This window comes from Carcharhinus amblyrhynchos, chromosome 3 (assembly GCF_965287045.1).
Source record: "Carcharhinus amblyrhynchos chromosome 3, sCarAmb.v2.hapA, whole genome shotgun sequence".
In the NCBI taxonomy this organism is placed as follows: Eukaryota; Metazoa; Chordata; class Chondrichthyes; order Carcharhiniformes; family Carcharhinidae; genus Carcharhinus; species Carcharhinus amblyrhynchos.
In genome coordinates this window covers 75,090,375-75,112,351 of record NC_137326.1, presented here as the reverse complement: position 1 = coordinate 75,112,351, position 21,977 = coordinate 75,090,375, and the positions used below count along the sequence as shown (strand labels likewise).

The 21,977-nt window shown below is 42.9% G+C and overlaps 1 long non-coding RNA gene across 2 annotated transcripts; it reads left to right on the top strand.

The window, feature by feature from the left end:
- Positions 1-8,502: 8,502 nt before the first annotated feature.
- On the top strand, positions 8,503-21,678 carry LOC145340855 (uncharacterized). 2 transcript variants are annotated; one of them, XR_013886310.1, is made up of 3 exons: positions 8,503-13,002; positions 19,413-19,508; positions 20,255-21,678. It is a non-coding gene; the product is annotated as an uncharacterized LOC145340855 (long non-coding RNA). The 2 variants fall into 2 exon arrangements; XR_013886309.1 differs by having other exon boundaries at positions 19,413-21,678.
- The last annotated feature ends 299 nt before the right edge of the window (positions 21,679-21,977 follow it).

Genomic DNA, 21,977 nt, shown 5'->3' with positions numbered 1-21,977 from the left:
ATCTGTGGGTTAGGTTGATTGGCCATGCTGAAATTGCCCGTTAGTGTCCTGAGATGTATAGGTTAGAGAGATTAGTGGGTAAATATGGAGGGATATGGGGAATAGGGCCTGAGTGGGATTGTGATCGATGCAGACTCGATGGGCCAAATGGCCTCTTTCTGCACTGTAGGGTATCCATGAAAATCAAACCTCACACATAAGTGCAGTACTGAGGGAGTGCTGCACAGGTCAGAGGTACCATTTTTGGATGAAATGTTAAACTGAGGTCCTGGCTCCCCCTTGGGTGGATGTAAAAGATTCCATGGCATTTGAGAAAAGAGCAGCAGAGTTATTCCCGCTATCCTGACAAATATGTATCCCTCAGTAAAGATAAATAAAATTATCTGCTCGTTATCACATTAATGTTTGTGGGATTTTGCTATGCACATACAGGCTCTTGCATTTCCTTCATTACAAAAGTCACTACACTTCAAAGAAAAAGATAATTAATTGGCTATAAAGCATTTTGAGACATCTGGTGATGGTGAAAAATGCCGCATAAATGCAAATCTTTCTATTTACTGACTGATGTAGTGGGTTATAAATTGAACTTTTACCTGCATTTAAGTTTGCACTTAAATCAGACTGATGAGACTGAATAGTCACCACTCTGGTAATTGTGCTTAATGTGGGATGGGTTTGGGATGCTCAACCCAGTCATAAGAGTTTTACAGCATAGAACGAGGCTCTTTGGCTCATTGTCTTAGGGCAAGAAACCCCTCCCACAGTGTAAGATTATCCCCTATCTCAGTGCTTACTCTGCTCAGAGAGGTCATAGGAAAGAACATATTTGCCACAGAAACGGTAGAGGATGCTCTCCTGATGGTAGGATCTATGAAACAATTAGTGGTATAGTAAAGTACTTACGTTTATTATTATTATTCATGTTCTGCTAAAAAAAGAAGCATGCTGTCACAGCTTTTCAACTTGTACTCATCAGAACAGACACAAGAATGCCAAATTTCAAAGGGAACAACAATTTATATTACATGAGAAATTGGTGTTCCCTTTGAAATTTGGTATTCTCGTGTGTGTCCTGTTGAGTGCAAGATTAAAAAGCTTCAATAACACATCTTGTTTTTTTCAGCAATACTGGAGTTCTATACTACCAATTTATTTGAAATGATTCATTTCATAAGAAATAGCTGTCAGAGAAATCTGCTCACTGCAGCCATAAGATTACTACAGGTGAAATCTTTTCTACAATTATTTGGAGCTATTAGTATGATCGCTAAACTGTTATAATCTAGAAAGCACTGCTTGAATGTAGAATCGATGGTAATTTTCAAAAAGAAATTGGATATAAACTTGAAAAATAAACATTTGCAGGGCTATAAGGAAAGGGCAAATGAGTGGAACTTTTTGGATAGCTCTTTCAAGGAGCTGAAGCAGGCATAATCGGCTGAATGCCCTCTTTCTGAACGCTCATAATTTGACCTGCCCATCTTCTGGTTCCTGGTTAACCACCACTGCCAATCCAGCAGAAGATAGGCTAGAGAGTTCTTATTCCCCATATGTGTGGAATGGACAGGAGTTCACTCTGTCTATCATTGGTTTTCCCTTTATCAGTGACCGTGGAAACTTGTCACATTGGCTGAGAAGAGAGGAAATAATTATCAATATACCTTGTTACTTCCAAAACTGCATGAAAGATTTCAATCTGCAATGTAGTCTGAGAAGGTGATCAATCCTAGTGTAAGTTAATGGTGCCTTCCGCTTCAGCAAAAAATAATGCTTCTACACCTTTGTGTATGTGTTAGATACAATACTATGTGTTAAAACACATAAGCACAATAGTAACGACTGTGTGCTATCATGAAGGCGAGTGTAGTTGCAGTATTGTGTGCTGTCATGCTTGGTAATAACAATACTGTGTGTGTATATATATATATATATATATATATATGGCAGTTCTGTTTTCCTGGTATGTACAATATTAAGTGTTCTGTTGTATCATAGATAATGCTGTTGTATTCTTGCTCACAGTAAATAGAGCTTACCAATAATTAAATATTCTCTTGCAAGGAAATAAGAAGGAAAGACACCCTTTTTTAAGATGGTTTCGATATCACTAACATTGAGATTAATTTTTATCCCTTTGAGAAGTGTTTTGTGGTTATGTTGTGTTGCCCAGTCTAAGGAATTCAGGTTTCCCCCCACTACTTGGAAAACATTATTTCAACATTGTGTCATGCCTTTGACTGTTGATTTTTGCTGATTGAAGTAGTTATAAGATTGTTCATTTCTTTAATGCACTGTGTAATATGATAAGAAGTCTCACAACACCATGTTAAAGTCCAACAGGTTTATTTATTAGCAAAAGCCACTAGCTTTCGGGGTGCTGCCCCTTCATCAAATGAGTGGGAGTTCTATTCACAAACAAGGCATATATAGAGACAAACTAAATTTACAAAATGTAAATTTTGTAAATTGAGTTTGTGTCTTTATTTGCCCTGTTTGCGAATAGGACTCCCATCACCTGACAAAGAGGCAGCGCTCTGAAAGCTAGTGGCTTTTGCTAACAAATAAACCTGTTGGACTTTAACTTGGTGTTGTGAGACTTCTTACTGTGTTTACCCCAGTCCAATGCCGGCATCTCCACATCTGTGTAATGTACACAGGTGCCTCGACAGTTTGGATGTTTTTTATTGCTAATTGAGGTGCTGTTCCTCAAACTGTGGCATTGTTAGATTAATGCTGGAGTTTTGACCCATTGCTGACTTTGAGGCCAAAGACTGGCCATCTGTTGAGGATAAGATGAAGGGAAATTCACATTTTGTGATGTCTGTCATGTGCACTAACATTGGGAGTACCACCCTTAAAAAGAAAGACCCACCAGCATGGGTATTTTTGGCCCATTAAATATCATATAATTTCCACCATTTCCTGTACCTTATACTAAATCCCCTTCTCTCTGGATACATGAAATCATCTCTTTCTATTTAGGATAACTGTTAATAATGTGCAGTTAATTAGATCCAGACAAAAAGGAGAGAACCTCGTGTCTAATGCTGCTGACTCAGTACTAGTCACAGGAACTCTTGGAAGCTTACTTTCCCTTGTTTACTTCTTTGTGAGATTTGCTTTGCATCCATGATTGTCAACCCTGTACTCGAGACTATCCTGGTTCCTGAGCTTGATTTTTTGGGGAATTACGTACCTTCTAAAGACAAAATTCTCAGTTTGCAGTTGGCTGAGGACTCCGTATGATTTCTCTCTAAGACAGTTGAGGAACATTTGCTGCTTAAGTACAGGTGTCTATTCCAGGGGCTGTGGTTGTTGAAGGCCAATCATTTCATCCCCAGGACATGAATGAAGAAGTTCCTTAGGGTATTGACCTTGATCTAACCATCTTTAGATATTTAATCAATGATTTTCCCTCCATCATAAGGTCAGAGTGGAGATTTTGCTGATGATTGCACAATATTCAGCTCCATCTGTAACTCCTCAGATAGTGATTCAGTCTGTTTCCATATGCATATCAAGATTTGGACAACACTCCAGCTTGCACTGGTAAGCAGCAAAGTGACATTTGCACAAGTGCCAGACAATGACCACCTCCAGTAAAAGACAATCTAACCGTTTCTCCTGACATTCAATGGCATTGCCATTTCTGAATTCCACACCATTAACATCTTGAGAGTTACCATTGACCAGAAACTGAACTGGAACAGCCACACAAATACTGTGGCTACAAGAGCAGATTAGAGGCTGGGAATTCTGCAATGAATAACTCTCCTCTAATGCCTGTCCACGAAGCACAAGTGTGATGGAAAGCTCTCCACTTGGCTTGAAGAGTGCAGCTCCAACAAATCCCTCAAAGCGCAACAATATCCATCACCCTGTCAGAAAGTGCATATCAGATCATCACTCTCTTTCTAATACATAAACTGTAGCAGTTCAAGTAGATGGTTCACCATCATCTTCTCGAGAGAAATTCAGGATGGGCAATAAATGCTGGCCTAGCCAGTGACACCCACATCCCATGGATACATAAAAAAGTCCTCATAATAGAATATGTATAGCATCACAGGAGACCATTCAGCCCATCATATCTATGCTGCCTTCTTTAAGAGCAACTCAGTCTCATTCCCTCAACATTTCCACATGGCCTTGCAATTTTTTTAACTTCAGATAATTGTCAAAAGCCATGATTGAATCTACTTCCAACTCGCTCTCAGACAGTGCATTCCAGATCCTAAACATGCTGCATTTTTTAAAAAAAATCCACATGTTGCCTCTGATTCTTTTAGAGATCACTTTAAATTGTTGCCCTGGGAACAGTTTGTCCCTCACCATTCTGACCCTTCATGATGCTGGACACTATCAAATCTTCTGTAAGGACAAAAGTTCCAGTTTCATCAATCTCTCCATGTAACTGAAGCTTCACATCCATAGAACCATTCTTGTGAATCTCTTCTGCTCCCTCTCCAATACCTTCACATATTGCTTGGAGTGTAAATGCTCCATTTTAGACCAATCGGTGTTTTATAAAGATTCATCATAACTTCCAAGTAATTGTTTGGTAGTACAGAACTTGAGTATTACTGAAAAATGCAAGAGGGTGCTGAAAGTGGCAAGTTGACTCTGGTTAAAAAAAAACAGTCGGAAAAAAAGGCGTTGCCACGGAGAATGCACCAGTTAATGGTCATGATGGTTAACTGCCCAGCATTGTTTGAAATTTAAATTGGGCAGCTTGACTCTGGTCAAGACGTTGCCCTGTAGAATGAACCAGTGAATGGCTATCAGTTATTTTGTTTAGTTGAAACAGTGGCAATGCATGTACTTGTATTTTCTGTAAGCAAAGAAGAGCCCTGAGTATTAACATATGCAGCTTCTTGCACACACAATTGAGCCACACTGTGAGCCCGACTATCTTAAATTGGCTGTCAGCGTAATTGAATTAGAGCAAAGTAAGTCTTCCATTCTGTTTAATTTGTGGAACTTTTCAACTTTCGTTGTCTTTAAAAAAAAGACAGTTAACTGGTGCAGAACATAGTAGCTGCTAATGTGCTGTGGACATGCAGAGATTAATCCAAACTACGTTCTGGATTTGCTTTCCTGATGTGGCCTTGAGATCTTTTCAGTAATCCAACATGTTTGCTTTGTCAGATTTGGGATTCCATCAGTTTCCAAATTTCCCATTTTTTCCACTCCATTCCTAATTTTGACATGCATGGACTTATAGCCTTCAGTAAATCTTTGAATGCCAACTTTTCTTCAAGCTCAAGATTTTTGGTAGTGCCTTGAATGAAAAGCAGCAACTGAGCCTTTGGCATCACAACTTCATGAGGCCCAAAGCAAAATAGAAGTCATTGTGTCCCTGGGCTTTCAACTGCAGATCCAGGTTCTCAGAAATATCCTCCATACATTCCTCAATAGTTTACCATGACAAGAAAATGTTTCCAAGCTCTTTTTCTTGTCTGGGCACAAAATCATGGCAGATTTGTCAAACATTCCTTTCTAAATTCTTCTTCAAAGACTCATTTTCTATTCTTGGTGATTTTGTATGCAATCACTTAGCTTGTTCCCTTAACTCCATCTTGAATTGCTGATAGCAGATGGCCTTATTTAAGAAGGGATATACTGGATTGGAGACAGTTCAAAAATGTTCATTATGAAAGGGTTGTTTATGAAGAAAGGTGAAGCAGGTTGGGCCTGACTCATTGGAGTTTAAAAGAATAAAAAGTGATCTTATTGAAACATACAAAATTCTGAGAAAGCTTGACAAGGTAGATGCTGAGAGAATGTTTTCTCTTGTGGGGGAATCTAAAAATAGAGGGCACAGTTTCAAAATAAGTGTTTTCCCATTATACTTATGGAATAGGAGCAGGTGCCCCTCACACCTGCTCCACTATTCAATTAAGTCAATGGCATTTTCTGACACTATCCTCTAAATATTCGTTCAAATATGCAGTATTGGTTTGGAGCCAGAATTCCCCTGCTCCTGCAATTCTCGCACACAGCAGGAACCCGGCGCAAATCATTTCTGGTCCCAACAAAGTGAGACCAGTTGTGATGGCCATGCTGGGGAGGCTCAGAGGCCATTGAAGCCCCCAAGTATTTGGGGAAATGGCACTGCTCCCTGGCATTGCCAGGTTGGCAATGCAAAAGGGCAGGGCTCGAAAGTGTGGGTGGGGGGCATGGGGGTGCCTCCTGAAAGGGAAGTGGGTTTTGACAGCCCTATGGCAAGCAGGGTGTTGCACACTGGTGGGGGTGGGGGTGCTAGTACCAACGAGTGGGGAGTGGTGGAGAACCTGAGGCCAGTGAGGTGAGGGGGATGTCTTGGCTGGCAAGTAAGGGGTGGTTGGTGGTGTGTAGGATTGTCTGGAGATCGGGGCGCCCCATTTTTGAACTGCTGGCCTTGCCATCATCTTTAGGTCCCAATTCCAAGAAAAGTTCTAAGCATGGATGATTTTCCCTGGCTCCGAAAAATTTAAGTGTGGGTGAATTGCACCAACCCTCCCAATAGGAATATCACGTTTTCCCCTGGGGACACCACTTAGAAATTTTTTGGGAGAATTCCGCCCATATTCTCAAGGTTGAGTTAGATAGTTTTTTTGGTCTGCAAAGGAGTTAAATGTTACAGGGGTTTGCGAAAAGCAGGAATGTGGAGTTAAGGCTACAATTAGATCAGCCATGATCTTACTGAATGATAAGAAGCCTCAACACCAGGTTAAAGTCCAACAGGTTTATTTGGTAACAAAAGCCATTAGCTTTTGGAGTGCTGCCCCTTCGTCAGGTAAGTGAGAGTTCTGTTCAGTGTAAGTGGGAGTACTGAATGGTGGCAAGGCAGGCTCAAGGGGCCAAATGGACTACTCTTATTTTCTATTTCTGTTTATTTTCATGTTGCTAGTTCTGTGCAAAAACTGCACTTTTTGTATACAAGCATCCATGTCAACAGTTTTCTTTGCTATATTTTGATGGACAAGTTCTTATATTTTGGACGCATGTTTACTGTCAAAATGTGGAGATGCCGGCGTTGGACTGGGGTAAACATAGTAAGAAGTCTTACAACACCAGGTTAAAGTCCAACAGATTTATTTGGTAGCAAAAACCATTAGCTTTCGGAGCGCTGCTCCTTTGTTAGGTGCATGGGAGTTCTGTTCACAAAAAGGGCATATAAAGACACAAACTCAATTTACAAAATAATGGTTGGAATGCGAGTCTTTACAAGTAATCAACTCTTAAAGGTACAGACCATGTGACTGGAGAGAGGATTAAGCACAGGTTAAAGAGATGTGTATTGTCTCCAGTCAGCACAGTTAATGAGATTTTGCAAGCCCAGGCAAGTCATGGGGTTACAGATAGTGTGACATGAACCCAAAATCCTAGTTGAGGCTGTCCTCATATGTGTGGAACTTGGCTATCAGTCCCTGCTCAGTGACTCTGCGTTGTTGTGTGTCGTGAAGGCCACCTTGGAGAATGCCTAACCGAAGATCAGAGGCTGAATGCCTGTGACCGCTGAAGTGTTCCCCAGCAGGGAGAGAACACTCTTGCCTGATGATGGTCGAGCGGTGTTCATTCATCCATTGGCATAGCATTTGCATGGTCTCCCCAGTGTACCATGCCTCGGGACATCCTTTCCTGCAGCGTGTCAGGTAGACAACATTGGCCGAGTTGCAAGTGTATGTGCCGTGTACCTGATGGATGGTGTTCTCATGTGAGAACATCATCCACCTAAAAGGACCAGGGCCGCACCTGCAAGTTCCCCTCCAAGCCACTCACCGTCCTGACTTGGAACTATATCACATTTCCTTAACTGTCACAAGATCAAAACCCTGAAACTCCCTCCCTAACAATGCATGGACTGCAGTGATTCAAGAAGACAGCTCACCACCACCAATTCAACGTCAATTAGGGATGGACAATAAATTTTGCCTAGCCAGCATTGTACACATCCCATGAACAAATAAAAAAGAAAATTATCCCAGACATACAGCAGAAGCTCGATGATATATCTTCCTAGGTTGATTAAGTGTATGCTATGAAGCCTTTATGGAGGCCTCCTTTTAAACTGTTATTTTACATATACCTTACATTCTTGACACTAACAGTTCTTGGTGTTCTAATTTAGGACTTATCCACCAATAAAGCCACAGGACTAAGAACAGCTCTTTCCAAAACCGGCTCAATACTCAAATGGGACAAAGCCGTGAGTAAGAAATATTAGTGGTTACACTGCTGTCTCACAGTGCCAGGGTCTCAGGTTCAATTCCGGCCTTGGTTACTGTCTGTGTGGTGTTTTCACGTTCTCCCTATATGTATGTGGGGTTTCTGCTGGTGCTCGGTTTGTGCCTGTTGTCCAAATGTGTGCAAGTTAGGTGAATTGGCTATGCTAAATTGCCCTTTAATGTCCAAAGATGTCTTGGTTAGGTGATTTATTGGGGTAAGTGTGTGGGGTTATGGGAATAGGGTGGGGTGAGGGGGGTAGGGGAGATGTGGGCGTGGGTAAGGTGCTCTTTTGGAGAGTTGATGCAGACTCGAAGGACGGAATGGCCTTCTTCTGCATTATAGGGATTCTATGAGTCTATGTGCCTAAGTGCAAGTAGGATGTGTTGTCTTAGATTTGAGGATGTGGATATCAATGCTAAGAGGCCACATGGAACTCTGTGGTTTGGGCTCCCCTGCTCTACATGTTGCCCTGCCCAGTACGCACTCAGATTAACCCAAGCTGGCAGTGGATGATTTGATTCTTCTTAGTTAATGATATAAATTTATGAGTTGAGAAGTCAGTGAAGGAGAGCCTTCCCTTATTCTCTGAGATGGCTAATTGGTCATACAGTTTTAATCCCTACCGGTAGTCATCTCACTTTGCGCTGTGATGTAATCCCCTCCCCTCCCCATGGATTACTGAGATAAATCTGCCTACAACATAGGGTTGCTTCAAATTGCTTTCTATTTGCTATGTACGTTTTTTTACACAGAGGGTGGTGGGGGCCTGGAATGCACGGCCAAGTAGGGTGGTGGGGGCGGACACGCTGGGATCATTTAAGACTTAACTGGATAGTCACATGAGCAGACTGGGAATGGAGGGTACATACAAATGGTCTAGTTGGACCAATGAGCGGCACAGGCTTGGAGGGCCAAAGGGCCTGTTTCCTGTGTTGTACTGTTCTTTCTTTGTTCTTTGCTCATCTGTGAACTGGAGTTTATTACATATATATCTATATATACATATATATGGGAAAACAAATCAAACTTAAGAAAAAACACTTGAAATTGGTGCTAGTTACCCTCCAGTAAATCTGGTGAGTGGTGATGTGGACTGAGAACACCAAAAGTATTGGTCCAATGTATGCATCAAGTATTTATCTGCATTGACTAGTTGTACATAAATATGAAGAGCTTTGAGTTTGTACATTCCTTGATTATGGAAAGATTTTCTATATTGGCAGTTACTTTAATGCCTGTGAATCAAGATGTGAATGGTCCAATTTATCCTTAAGAATACTGTGCTATGGAATTTCCGAATTGTTACACTCAACAGCAACAACAACTTGCATTTATGTAGCACCCTCAACTTAATAAAACTTCCCATCATGGAGCCTTATTAAACCAAATTTGATTCCATGTCACATTTGGAGGCATCAGTAGAGATAACCAAAGTTTAGTACAAGAGATAGGTTTTAAGGAGAATGTTAAAGTCAGAGATTAAGTGGAGAGGTTTAGGGAGGGAATCCCAGACTTTACAGCCTAAACAGCAGGCTGTGAAGGCACAGCTGCCAGTGGTGGAATTGGGAATACACATGAGGTTAGAGTTGGTCGTTTGTAGAGTAGCAGGAGGTTTCAGAGACAGGGAAAAGTAAGACCATGCAGGAATGTGAAAACAAGAGTGAAAATTTTAAATGGAGCTGTTGCTCGACTGGGAGATAATACAAGTCTGAGAACACAGGATAACGGATGAACGGAACTTGGTGTGAGTTTGGATAAAGGCAGCAGTGTTTTGGTGAGCTCAGGTTCACAGAGAGTGCAATGTGGGAGGTTGGTCAGGAATGCATCGGCATAGTAAATACTACAATCAATCATCACTTAAAGGTTGTTATTGGGGCATATACTGTAATAGGCATCTACATCTCCAGACTAGGGAAGAAACATTCAACCAGACTTCACTCCAAAGTGGTGTTTAATGACTCCTGCTAAACTGCAAGTGCCTGTTGGATAAAGTTAGCATTGGGATGAGCTACCTTGTAAAGGGAAGATACTTGAAGGACTACAAGCTGTTGAGCTGGGCCCCCATCGTAGGTCATTGCCTTAAGAGGAAGCAAATAATATCTCTCTCATTTGTTGAAATGGTTGATATCTGCATAACAGGCATTTGCTGTCTCAATAGCAGGTTTTGGTGGAAGAGGAAACCTCAAATTTCCCACATATACATTTTAAAATAACTATCATGTGCCGCAGAAGTGAAGGCTCACATGGCTAAGGATTTTCAGTTGAGAGACAGATGCTACTGAGATTATGGAAGAGTATCAGAATGACTGAAAGTGCTTGGCTTGAGAAGGAGAATTAGTGTTAAACAGCTCTGGGATCATGGAAGACAGTCAGAGTGATGAGGCTTTGGGCTTATGGAACAGAGTGAGAATGACACACTGTAGGATTAAGGCAGAGGCAGAATGAGACAGTCGTGGCACTGAGGAAAAACTGAATGAGTGCATCTGTATGACATTCCAGAATTGAGGCAATTTGCCCACCTGTAACAGTGCGATTGACCCATCTAGGACTGTGGAATCTCACTTGAGTGAGGCTGTGGGTCTGAGCAATAAGCAGGGCAGCCTGGCCTTGGCTAGGCAGGGAACCAGTTAACTGATGGAACATTTAGATTCTGTGCCACAGGTTGAAGTTTGGGAATTGGGAAGATGGAGGTGGAGAGGAAGCTGGCAAAACTGATTAACATTGGCTTGGTAAGTATGTGGCTAGTTATATAACCCTCTCTGAGCAGCGATGGTTGTTAATGGCCCCATGAGGCCAGAAACCCTCACTTGTTGAACCTGAACTCTTTCTTCATTTCTCTGTGTTGACTGAGCTGTGCTTGCATGATTGACGATGGATCAAGATTGTTTTAAAGACATAAGGTTAATTTTGAGTCTCACAGTATGAATTATGCACACCAGGATTGACCCTCACCTTTCTGCTGGGTAAATAGCAATCCATACGCATCTGGCACTTTAGTAACTGTGGGTAGATTCCACCTGCCAAAGATGCCAATGCAAGGACCACAGCTTCTCAATGAACTTCATCGCATTAAGGAATGTAGCTGTTTTAATGTTTCTTGTTTTGGAATTTGTACTCATTTTATTGTTATGTGGTTCACAATCACATTGAATTTTACTACAATACATAATTGATTCTGTGAGCATTCTGTTCAAGAGCATATTGTCCTGATCCAGCTTCCTGATCTTATACAGGTTACAAGCCTTTTACTGGAGTGACTCTTTAGATGCTGTATCATATATTTCATTAATAATGTACAGAATAAACTGAAATACAGTTGAGGTGCCTCTGGATTGCTTTCCTTTTTGTTCTGACTTTCCTGACAATTAACCGTGACAGTGCTAGGAGATTATATTTAACTGTGGGGCTGACATAAAAAAGGGGCTGCCTTTAAGGTCCTGCTAAGGATGGGCTGTGAGGCGGTGGCACCTGAAAATGATGCAGCCAACTGGTGTGCCAGTTCTTGATGTCATTCTACAAAGCAGGTTGGCAGTGAGGCTTTAGTAAGTATTTGACTCCAAATGGGACTTTCCAGTCGGCCTCCAGTTCCCCAGTGTGACAGGGGAATGGTTTATCTATCTTCCTGAAGGCAGCACCCAACAGCAGGCTGGCATGCCATGTTCTCCAGGCAGGTGTAGAGTCCCTCCCTGACCATCTGAATGGGATACAGTCAAAAGCTGTCTTGTAGTGGGGCTCCCACCAGCTGTGGTGGCACTGCTCTGTTCTCTACTTTTTATTCAATTTTTTAAAAAATGACTGAGAAGGCATCTTCTTGTTGAAGCAGCCTCAGTTACTTATTTACTTGTTATTGTAGGCAGATGTGTGTCTGAAGGCGTCCCAATTTCTGAGCCCCAGGTTTTCAGTTTCTCGGAGTCTCAGGGTCTCTGAGACAGCAGTGACAGCGCTGCTGAATTCCACTCGCTAGAGAAGGAGAGACCCAGTTAGAAGAGGAGTTGACACTCTCCTGAAGGAATGCTGCTAGCCCCTGTGGAAAGTGCTATCTATGGCAATGGGTGCCAACTCCACAACCCAGTGCATGGCAACATGGTACTTGGCTTAATCACATTAACAAGTCGAATAAGATGAACTGGCCACATTTTCAGTAGTATATTACACTGTGTGTTTGCAACTTAAACTGCTCCTCTAATCCTCACACTGAAGGATCTCAGACACTTGCCATCCACAACCAAGTGGCTTTTACCTCCTCCAAAGGTCTTCCGTGCTCGTTCACATCTACATGTTTATTCACTGTTCAAATAGCTTAATTTACCATTTCATTACTTGTCTCTCGTACGTTTCATCATCCTCATTACGAACTGACTGCTAAGACCCGAATTTGACTTCACAGCATTCAGTCTTTCTGCCTTCTCTTTAATAAAACCAAAGAGGGGTTGGCCACCAGAGGTCAACCCCTTAACATCTGACCCTCTCTTGTCCCACAATAGGAGGAAGCTGCTGGAGTATCAACCGACAGAGGGAATTGGAGTTGGTGAAATCAGAAGGCTGATGCCAGCTGCAGGATCTTCCTGATATTTTCCTCCTTTTCCTTGTTATCCTTCTGTACCCTGAATTACCCTGAAACCCTCATGTCACTCTATCCTTTTGAGGTCATGTGAACTTTGCTCAACCAATCTAATCTCTCCCTCTTCATGTTCTACTTTAGATATGTTAGACCAAGAGACAACTGAGAACGCAGAAGGCCTACCAGGAACCTCCACTTGCAGCCATGCCAGAATATCATTGCACACTGTTAGTCACCCTTTCTATAGTGTTTTGGGTATTATTGGTCATGCTGTTTTTGCGGTCTTTTAATTTATAATATTATTATCATGGTTAAATTTAGTTTAAAAATGGTCAAACTTTTATTTCTATAGCACTATTTCACAACCATGCTACAACCCAAATTCTTTACACTCAATTTGCAACTTTTGAGAAGTAGTGAATAATGGTAAATTTGGACACAGCAAGATCCCATCAATTGCCGTAAATGAAATGATCAAGCTTAGTGGTCGATAACTATTGGTCAGAACACCAAATAATATCTCAGAATTCTCTTTTCATATCCACCTAAAGAGAGAGATGGGTTTTAGCATAAGATGGCACCTGTAACAACGCAGCATTGCCTCAGTGCTACACCGAAGTGTTTATCAAACAGCACAGAACCAGGCCATTTAGTTCAATGTGCCTGTGCTGGCAATTTGGTAGTGCTACCTAATAAAGCTCACTCCTCTGCTCTTTCCTCCATAGGCCAACAAATTTTTTCAAGTTACTATTAAATCTGCTTCCACCACTTTCTGGCAGCACATTCCAGATCATAACTACACGCTGTGTAGAAAAAACACTTCTTGTCACTTTGGGTCATTTTTCCAATTACCTTGCATTTGTGCCCCCTTGTAACCAACCCTTCTATCATTGGAGACACTTTCTTCTGATTTGCTCTTATCTAACACTTAAGGATTTTGAACATCTCTAACAAATCTCCTCTTATCCTTCTCTACCCAGAGACCAAACACAGCTTGTTCAGTCTCCACAGAAATTCCCTCTTCCCTGTGCATCTAGTGCATTCTAGAGCATCTTACACCCACCACCGCCAATGAACCTGCCATGGGGGTTTGTCATTGGCAGGACTGGAAGATCCTGACGGCTGGAAGTGCGGAAAATTCAACCCCTAGTCTGCACCTACTTCAGCTCATCTGCTAAAACCTTCATCCATGCCTTTGTAACCTACAAATGTGACCCTTCAAATACGCTCCTGGCTGGTCTCCACATTTCACCCTCTGTCAAAACTCTACAGCCCTTGTCTTAACTCTCACCATTTCCCATCATCTCTTCTCGTTTTCCTACATTGCTCCCAGTCAACCAACATCTTGACTTTAAAATTCTCATCCTTGTTTTCAAATCCTTCTATTGCCTTGGCCCTCCCTAACTCAATATCCAGTTCTGAGTTCTCTGTGCTTCTCTAATGCTGGGCTCTTGATATCCCCAAGTTCAATCATGCCACCACTGGTGACTGTGCCTTCAGTTCTCTATGCCAAAACTCTGGAATTCCCTCCCTGAGCCTCTTTACCTTTCTATCTCTTTCTACTCCTTCAAGATGTTCTTTTAGACCCAAGTCTTTAACTGAGCTCTTGACCATTTACCCTCATCTTTCCTGTGGCACAGTCATATTTTGCTTTATGGTGCCACTATGAAGCATCTTGGGTTTTTTAAAATTAAGTTAAAGATGTTATATAAATGCAACTTGTTGTTTCTGTTAAATTTGTGACTCCAGATTTGTTTTGTGAATATGCCTCTAACTTGCACAGCAAAATGACAACACTTTGACACTTCTTCCTACTTTACATTGGACCAACAAACATGAAACCAACATTTCCCAGACTGTCACTGACCTCATCTCCTCTGGAGATCCTCCCTCCATGGCTTCCAATCAATGAGTACCCAACCCATACAGCCTGCTTCTATCCTTCTCAAAATCCACCAACAGGACTGCCCTAATAGACCATCACTTCAGCCTGTTCCTGCCCCACTGAACTTATTTCTTCCTATCTTAACTTTTTTTTTCTCCCTTGTCTGATCTGTTCTCTTCCTATATCCGTAACTCTTCTGATGCTCACTATCACTTTAAAGTTTACAGTTTCTTGGTCCTAAACATTTCCTGTTCGCCATGAATGTCCAATCTCATCCACTGTCTCTGTCTCCTTTATGTCTGCCATTTTACATATGAGCTCATCCATTATTTTTAGTTATTTGCTTTTGGGATGTGAGCACTGCTGGGTTGGTTAGCATTTATTGTCCATCTCTAATTACCCTGGAGAAGGTGGTGGTGAGCCACTTTCTTGAACAGCTGCAGTTCACATGTAGTAGGTACTGATAGGATTTTAGACAGTGACAGAAAAGGAACAGCAATATAGTTCCAAGTCAGGATTGTGAATAGTTTGGGTGCTTGGATGAGACGTTGCAGGTGGTGGTTCCATGAACCTGCTGCTCTTCCTCTTCTAGGTGGAAGAGGATGTGGGTTTAGAAGGTGCTGCCCTAGGCATTTTGTGAGTTGCTGCAGTGTATCTTATCAGTGGCACACACTGTTGCCACTGTGGTGGAGGGACTGAATGTTTAAAATGGTAGATGTATTGCTGATCAAGCGGACTGCTTTATCCTGGATGGTAAAGAGCTTCTTAACTATTGTTGAAGCTGCACTCATCCAGGCAATTGAGAGCATTCCATCACACTCCTGACTTGTGCCTTGTTGATGGTGGACAGGCTTTGGGGAGTCAGAAGGTGAGTTAATCGCTGCAGGATTCCCAACATCTGATCTGCTCTTGTAGCCACAGTCCAATTCAGCTTCTGATAAATGGAGATCCTCAGGATATTGATGGTGGGTAGCATCATGGTCGTAATGTTAAGAATATGAAGGGTGATGGTTATTTTCTCTTTTGTTACAGATGGCTATTACCTGGCCATCTGGTGTGAATATCACTTATCATTTATCAACTTTGTTGACCAGTCCATGCTGCCTGTGAATTTGGACTGCATCAGTATCTGAGAAGTCACGCATGGTACTGAACCATTCATCAATCCAATCATCAATAAATTATTCTACTATTTCTGACCTTGTGATGGAGAGAGGGTCACTAATCAAACAAACGAAGATGGTTGGATCAAGGACACTGCCCTGAGAAACTCTTGCAATGATGTCCTGAGCTTGAGATGATTAGCCTTCAACAACTGCAGCCATCATCCTTTTTACCAGGCATAATTCTAAGAGTTTTCCCCCAGATTCCAATTAACTCCATTTTTGCTGGGTCCTTTGATGCCACACTCAGTCAGATACTACCTTGCTATTAAGGACAGTCATTCACACCTTACCTCTGGAGTTCAGTTCTGTCCATGTTTGGACTAGGGCTGTATTGGGGCAGCACGGTGGTACAGTGGTTGGCACTGCTGCCTCACAATGCCAGGACCCGGGTTCAATTCCTAGCTTGGGTGACTGTGTGGAGTTTGCACATTCTCCTCATGTCTGCATGGGTTTTCTCCGGGTACTCTGGTTTCCTCCCACAGTCTGAAAGACATGTTGATTAGGTGCATTGGCCATGCTAAATTCCCCCTCAGTGTACCTGAACAGGCGCCGGAGTGTGGCAACTAGGGGATTTTCACAGTATCTTCATTACAGTGTGAATGTAAGTCTACTTGTGACACTACTAAACCAATATTGAGTGCTGGAGTTGGCGGAATCCAAACTATATGTCCATGAGCAGGTTGTTAGCATAGTGATATGTCTCCTTTTCCTCTCAACTGAGGATTCTCCTCAACCATGGTTGATAGGGTCCTTGACATTGCCTGATTCATTTCCCTTACCTCCTCCCCCTCAATGGCCCACATATAGGGTCTCCTTGTTTTTACATTTCACCCCACCAGCTTCCATCATTTCTACCACCTGCAATCTGACACCACCATAAAACCACATCTTTCCTTCCCCTTTCAGCATTCCAAACGGAGCATCCTGTCTACAACACGCTGGTCCACTCTTCAATTACCTCAAACACACTCTCCCCTTCCAAATGCACCTATCCATTTAAACAAAATACAACGCCTGACCATATAGCTTCTCCCTTCCCACCATGCAGAGCCTGATCACTCCTTCCAGATAATTTAGTTATACTTCTTTTAATTTAGTATACTGTATGAGATGCTCTGTGTGAGACCAAGGGCGTGATTTTCCCAGCCTGCTGCGCTGCTCTAGCAGTGCAACAGGTTAGGAGACATCAGCAGAGGCCGCTTTACAGGCTTCCCACATCTACCAGCGCAAGATTTTCAGAATAATAAATCCCACCACTGCCCCCCGGAAATCAGCACAGACCTGATTTCAGTATGCTAATTGGTATTTCAATACCATTAGTGGGCCCGGGACTGAAGCCTCTGGGCCTGCTAGCATCGCCCCACATTCACCACCACCCGCCAGGAATGGTTCACTCTAGCGGGGTTTACAACTGCTCCCTACTAACAGGATACAGGCAGCTGACCCACTGGAGTGAAGAGAGGCCATTGAGGTCCCCCAGGAGGTTGGGGTAAGTGGGACTGCCTTGGGCAGTGCCAGCCTGACCCCAGCACTGCCCACCAGGGCCAAGGAAGCAGAGCCAGGGAGGGAAGGGCCTATTGGGGGGCTGGGCCTATTGGATAGGAAATCAGTGGGGGTGTGGGGATCAGCTGCCACTCTGCACAGGGATTGCTGGCAGAGGGAGGGGGTACGACCAGCAGAAGGGGGGGGGGGGGTGTCAGGGTGCAGGATGGGTGTTCGGGACTGTCGTTGGGAGTGGGGTTGAGGCTGCCAGGAGAGGGGAATTGGGAGATCAGTACTGACCGGATGGGGAGGTCAGGGAGATCAGGGCTGGCCAGGTAGTGGGAACATCGGAGATGTTTGGGAGGCCAGCGATTAGGGGGTTGGGGTGGGGAAGGCCAGCGATGGAAGATTGTGGGGCTGGCCAGTGATTGTGTTTTCCAGCAATCTGGAGACTGGCAATGCAGGGCCACTGCATATGCACTGATCTCTGCTCTGACATTTGCAGTGGCCCGCTCAGTGCTGTGCTGCCAGCCTCTCCAACAGGAACAGGCCCTGTCCATTGATTTTGAGGGGGAATCCTACTGAAGCACTCTGTGATGCACAGAGTGTGGAAAATTCAATCTGAAAATCACGCTAAAATAATTGCTGGGAATTACTCCTGTTTGCGCACGAATTTGGGATGTGGAATATTTTTGGGAGAATCCCGGCCCAGGTGTACTCTGGCTGACCGATTTGCGGAATACTCTGTTTAGTCCACCACTTCTCTGTCCACGGTCTCCACCCTGTTCCAATAAAGCTCAGTTGAAACTTGAGGAATAGCACTTCATCTTTTAATTAATCACTTTCACAGCCTTGTGGACTCAACACTGAGGTCAACAATTTCAGTCTGTAACCAATGCTGTCATTTATTCAGACAGCAACTTTAGTAATAATTCTGCTGTTGTCATTTAAATCTCCTTTCAATCCATCTTTTGTTTCCTGACATATCCCATTACCACCATTTTAGGCTTTGCATTGTCATATCTCTTGTCATTTAATCTCGCTTGCCTTCAACTTCATCACAGATCTTGCATTTCACCACCCCCCTCCCCCCCCCCCCCCCCCCCCCACCCCCGTTCCTCTGACTTTGGACTTGTTTAAAATCTGTTACATTTCTAACTTTTTTCCAGTTCTTCACCAACCTGAAGTGTTAACGTGTTTCTCTCTCCACAGATGCTGCCTGACCTGCTGCGTATTTCCGGTGTTTTTCTGTTTTTATTTCAAGTTCCCAGCATCTGCAATAGTTTGCTTTTCAATAATGTAGCACTTTGTCAAAAAGCATACATACACCATCCTAATATATTATCCTGATCAACCCTCTCTAACTTCATCAAGTTAGTCCATCACAATTTACCATTAACAAAACTGTGTTATTAGCCTGCACTTTTCTAAATGTCAATTATTTCTCTCAATGGTTTCCTACACATTAAGCTGACAAGCCTGTTATTTGTTTGGTTTTTCACTCTCCCCTTTCTGAACAGGAGTGTAACATTTGTGATCCTCTAGTTGTCTGACACTATTCCCATCCTTGGATTATGTGGGTATTGTGACCACAGGTTCTGCAATTTCTACCTCTTTTCCCTCAGTAACCTGCATCCCTTTCAAACTGGGTGACATTTCTACTTTGAGGACTGCCAACTATTTAAGTATCTCCTCTTTAGCTATTATTATCCAATCCAACATTGTTACTGGCCCTGAGCTCCTCTACTGCTATATGCAGTATTAAAAACTAGTAAGACATACACTGAGTACTCAACCATGTTACCTGCCTCCATGGGTGGCATGGTGGTACAGTGGTTAGCACTGCTGCCTTACAGTGCCAGGCACCTGGGTTTGATTTTGACCTTGAGTGATTGCCTGTATGGAGCTTGCACGTTTTCCCCGTGTCTGCTCTTTTGGATGTGATAGGCTGAGTGGTCTCCTTCTGCACTGTAGGGATTCTACTTCAGTTCCTAATTAGGCCTGGCTTTCCTCTGACTCTTACACTTTAATATAAAGCTTTCACTTTATTTGAGCTACTGATCTATTCTCATACTCTGTTTGCTCCTCATTCCTATTGTTTTAGAGATTGTCTATGTTTCCTGCTTTGGGTTTGGTCAGCTTGGATCATGTACTGAAGCCTCTGGAGTAGGACTTGAACCCAGCACCTTCTGACCCTGAGGTGAGGGAGCTACCTCTGAGCCACAGTATATTGTCATCATGGATTACACTTTTGCCTCAACATTAAAACCGGCGAACATGGCGGCCAACTGTTTGCCATGGCAACTTGGAGCATTACTTGCTTAACAAGGGGCATAATTCAGTTCAATTTCAAACATTTACCTCATTGTGATTACGAAGTCTGGAGGGCCAGATGCCAGTGGACCTAGTAGACAGCTTAGCTGACTGAGTGGTTTGGCTTCGTATTAACCTGGAGGCATTTAAATCAGAGCTGTAGCATTGATTGGGCCATTTGAGATGCTAATTTTTTTGCTCTTTCATTGTCTTTGTCACTAAAATGGTAGAATAAATATGTGCGGTTTATAATCTGCAAAGACAAATTCTGTTAGTTTTGGATTAGCTAGCTTGAAAGTGGACCTTTATCTAGAGTGTCAATAGTCATGTGTTATCCATTGAGTAGTATATTCGAACAAGATTGCCATGTTATACAGACTTCATTGTGTTCACTCGTGTATTTTAAGATAAATCGGTAGTTGGATTGCCTTAGTGCAGTGTCTTGTTAGAGTTGTTTCCATTTGGCAGGAGCTGTATGCACATCAAGGCATGTGCAATTACAACCCCTGATGTATGTAGCTGGGGTTCTCTTTTACCATCTCTGGACCACAATACATCTACTAGCTATTGGGAGATACATTCCATATCATAGGAAATGTGAGGTGTGATTAGTTTTATGATTTTTTTTGAAAGGTGGAGAATGAAGCTCAAATGGTTTAAGAGAGGAACTCTGAAGAGTGGGGTTGAAATGAATGAAGCCTCCGTCACCAATGGCAGGCGGGAATGCACAAAAGAGCGAAGATCAAGGACCAGATTGACAAGAGCTGCTAAAATAAGAGCAAAATATTGCAGATGCTGGAGATCCCAAATAAAAACAGAAAGTGTTGGAAAAACCCAGCCGATCTGGCAGCATGTGTGGAGCAAAAAACAGAGTTAATGTTTCAAGTCCAACATAACTCTTCTTTAGAATTTCATATTGGGTGGCACAGAGCCACAATGGTTACCACTGCTGCCTTACAGCGTCAGGAACCTGGGTTGAATTCCAGCCTTGGGTAACTGTGTAGCATTTACACATTCTCCACGTTTCCTCTGGCTGCTCCAGTTTCCTCCCACAGTCCAAAAATGTGTAGATTAGGTGGATTGGCCATCTAAGTTACTCCTTAGTGTTATGAGATTATAGGTTCTGTGGATTAACCATGATAAATGTGTGGAGTTACAGAGATCAGGGTCTGGGGTGAGATGCTGTGTTGGAGAGTTGGTGCAGACTGAATGGGCCAAATTCTGCACTGAAGGGATTCTTGGATTCGAAAAGTTGACTCTGCTTCTCGCTCACATATGCTGGGTTTTTCCAGCACTTTGTGTTTTTATGATAAAAGCTGCTGCTGCGCCTCAAAGGAGAAGTGACAACTCGAACACTATCAGGCAGAGGCAACCAAAACAGAACTACATTGCCATGAAAGAGATGGCTGAGGGCGCTGCCAAAGCCCAATGACAACATTCCCCCATTTTTACTCAGAGAGCCCGTCCTTTTTGTGATAGAAAGGGAGAGGCAGCAGCCGAAGGTTTTCGCCTTTTGGGCCCACAGGAGATCTCCCACCTCAGGAGTCTCTTCTCCATGCTGTCTGGGACAGTGTGACAGAGGAAGGAACACTGTCACTTATGAGGTGGTCAACATTACAAACAAGATTAAAGAGTGTTTTGATCAATGTGTTTAAATTATGATGAGATGGAACAGAGTAGGTAAGAACAGCCAATTTGCATGGATTGAGGGGTCTAGACCAGGGGCCATATAGATTTCAGACAGAGAGCGGGAGAAAGTTTTTTTCACTGAGTTCATGGAGTTATTGATTGAAATAGGGACCATGTTAATACTTAAGAATATGTTAGGTTTGTGATTAAAGGGAGTAGGGTGGACATATGGAATTAGGAATGCTGCTCCTGTGAGCCAGCAGGAATTAATTGGGCTTAAAGGTCTCCCTTCCACACAGTAGTGGTTACAGAATTCTGTATATGATAACCCTCAGTTGCAGAGTTTCAGGATTGATGATATTGTGGCCAAATGGCCAATGATCCAAGCAACTACAGCCAACTGCAGTCATGAGCCTCTGCAGCCAGGCCTGATGGGAATTTGGACAGGCCAAGTTTAAGTTTAAATGCAAACACAAATCAGAGGTGAGCAAAGGCAAGCCTGAACTTGCCCTGGAAGCTGGGCCAAAGATGCTCAGCCCTGACCAAATAAGGACAGCATTTGTGTATTCTCAGTTTCGGCCAGACTCTCTGGCAATTTGGATTTCTGTCATTACTATATATGGAAAAGGAGCTACATGCACCCTGTACAACTGAGGATGGACACCAAGGGGGTCCTGGCATCTTCCATATGTGGAATCGGCAATCCCATTGGGTACTGCAACCTTTG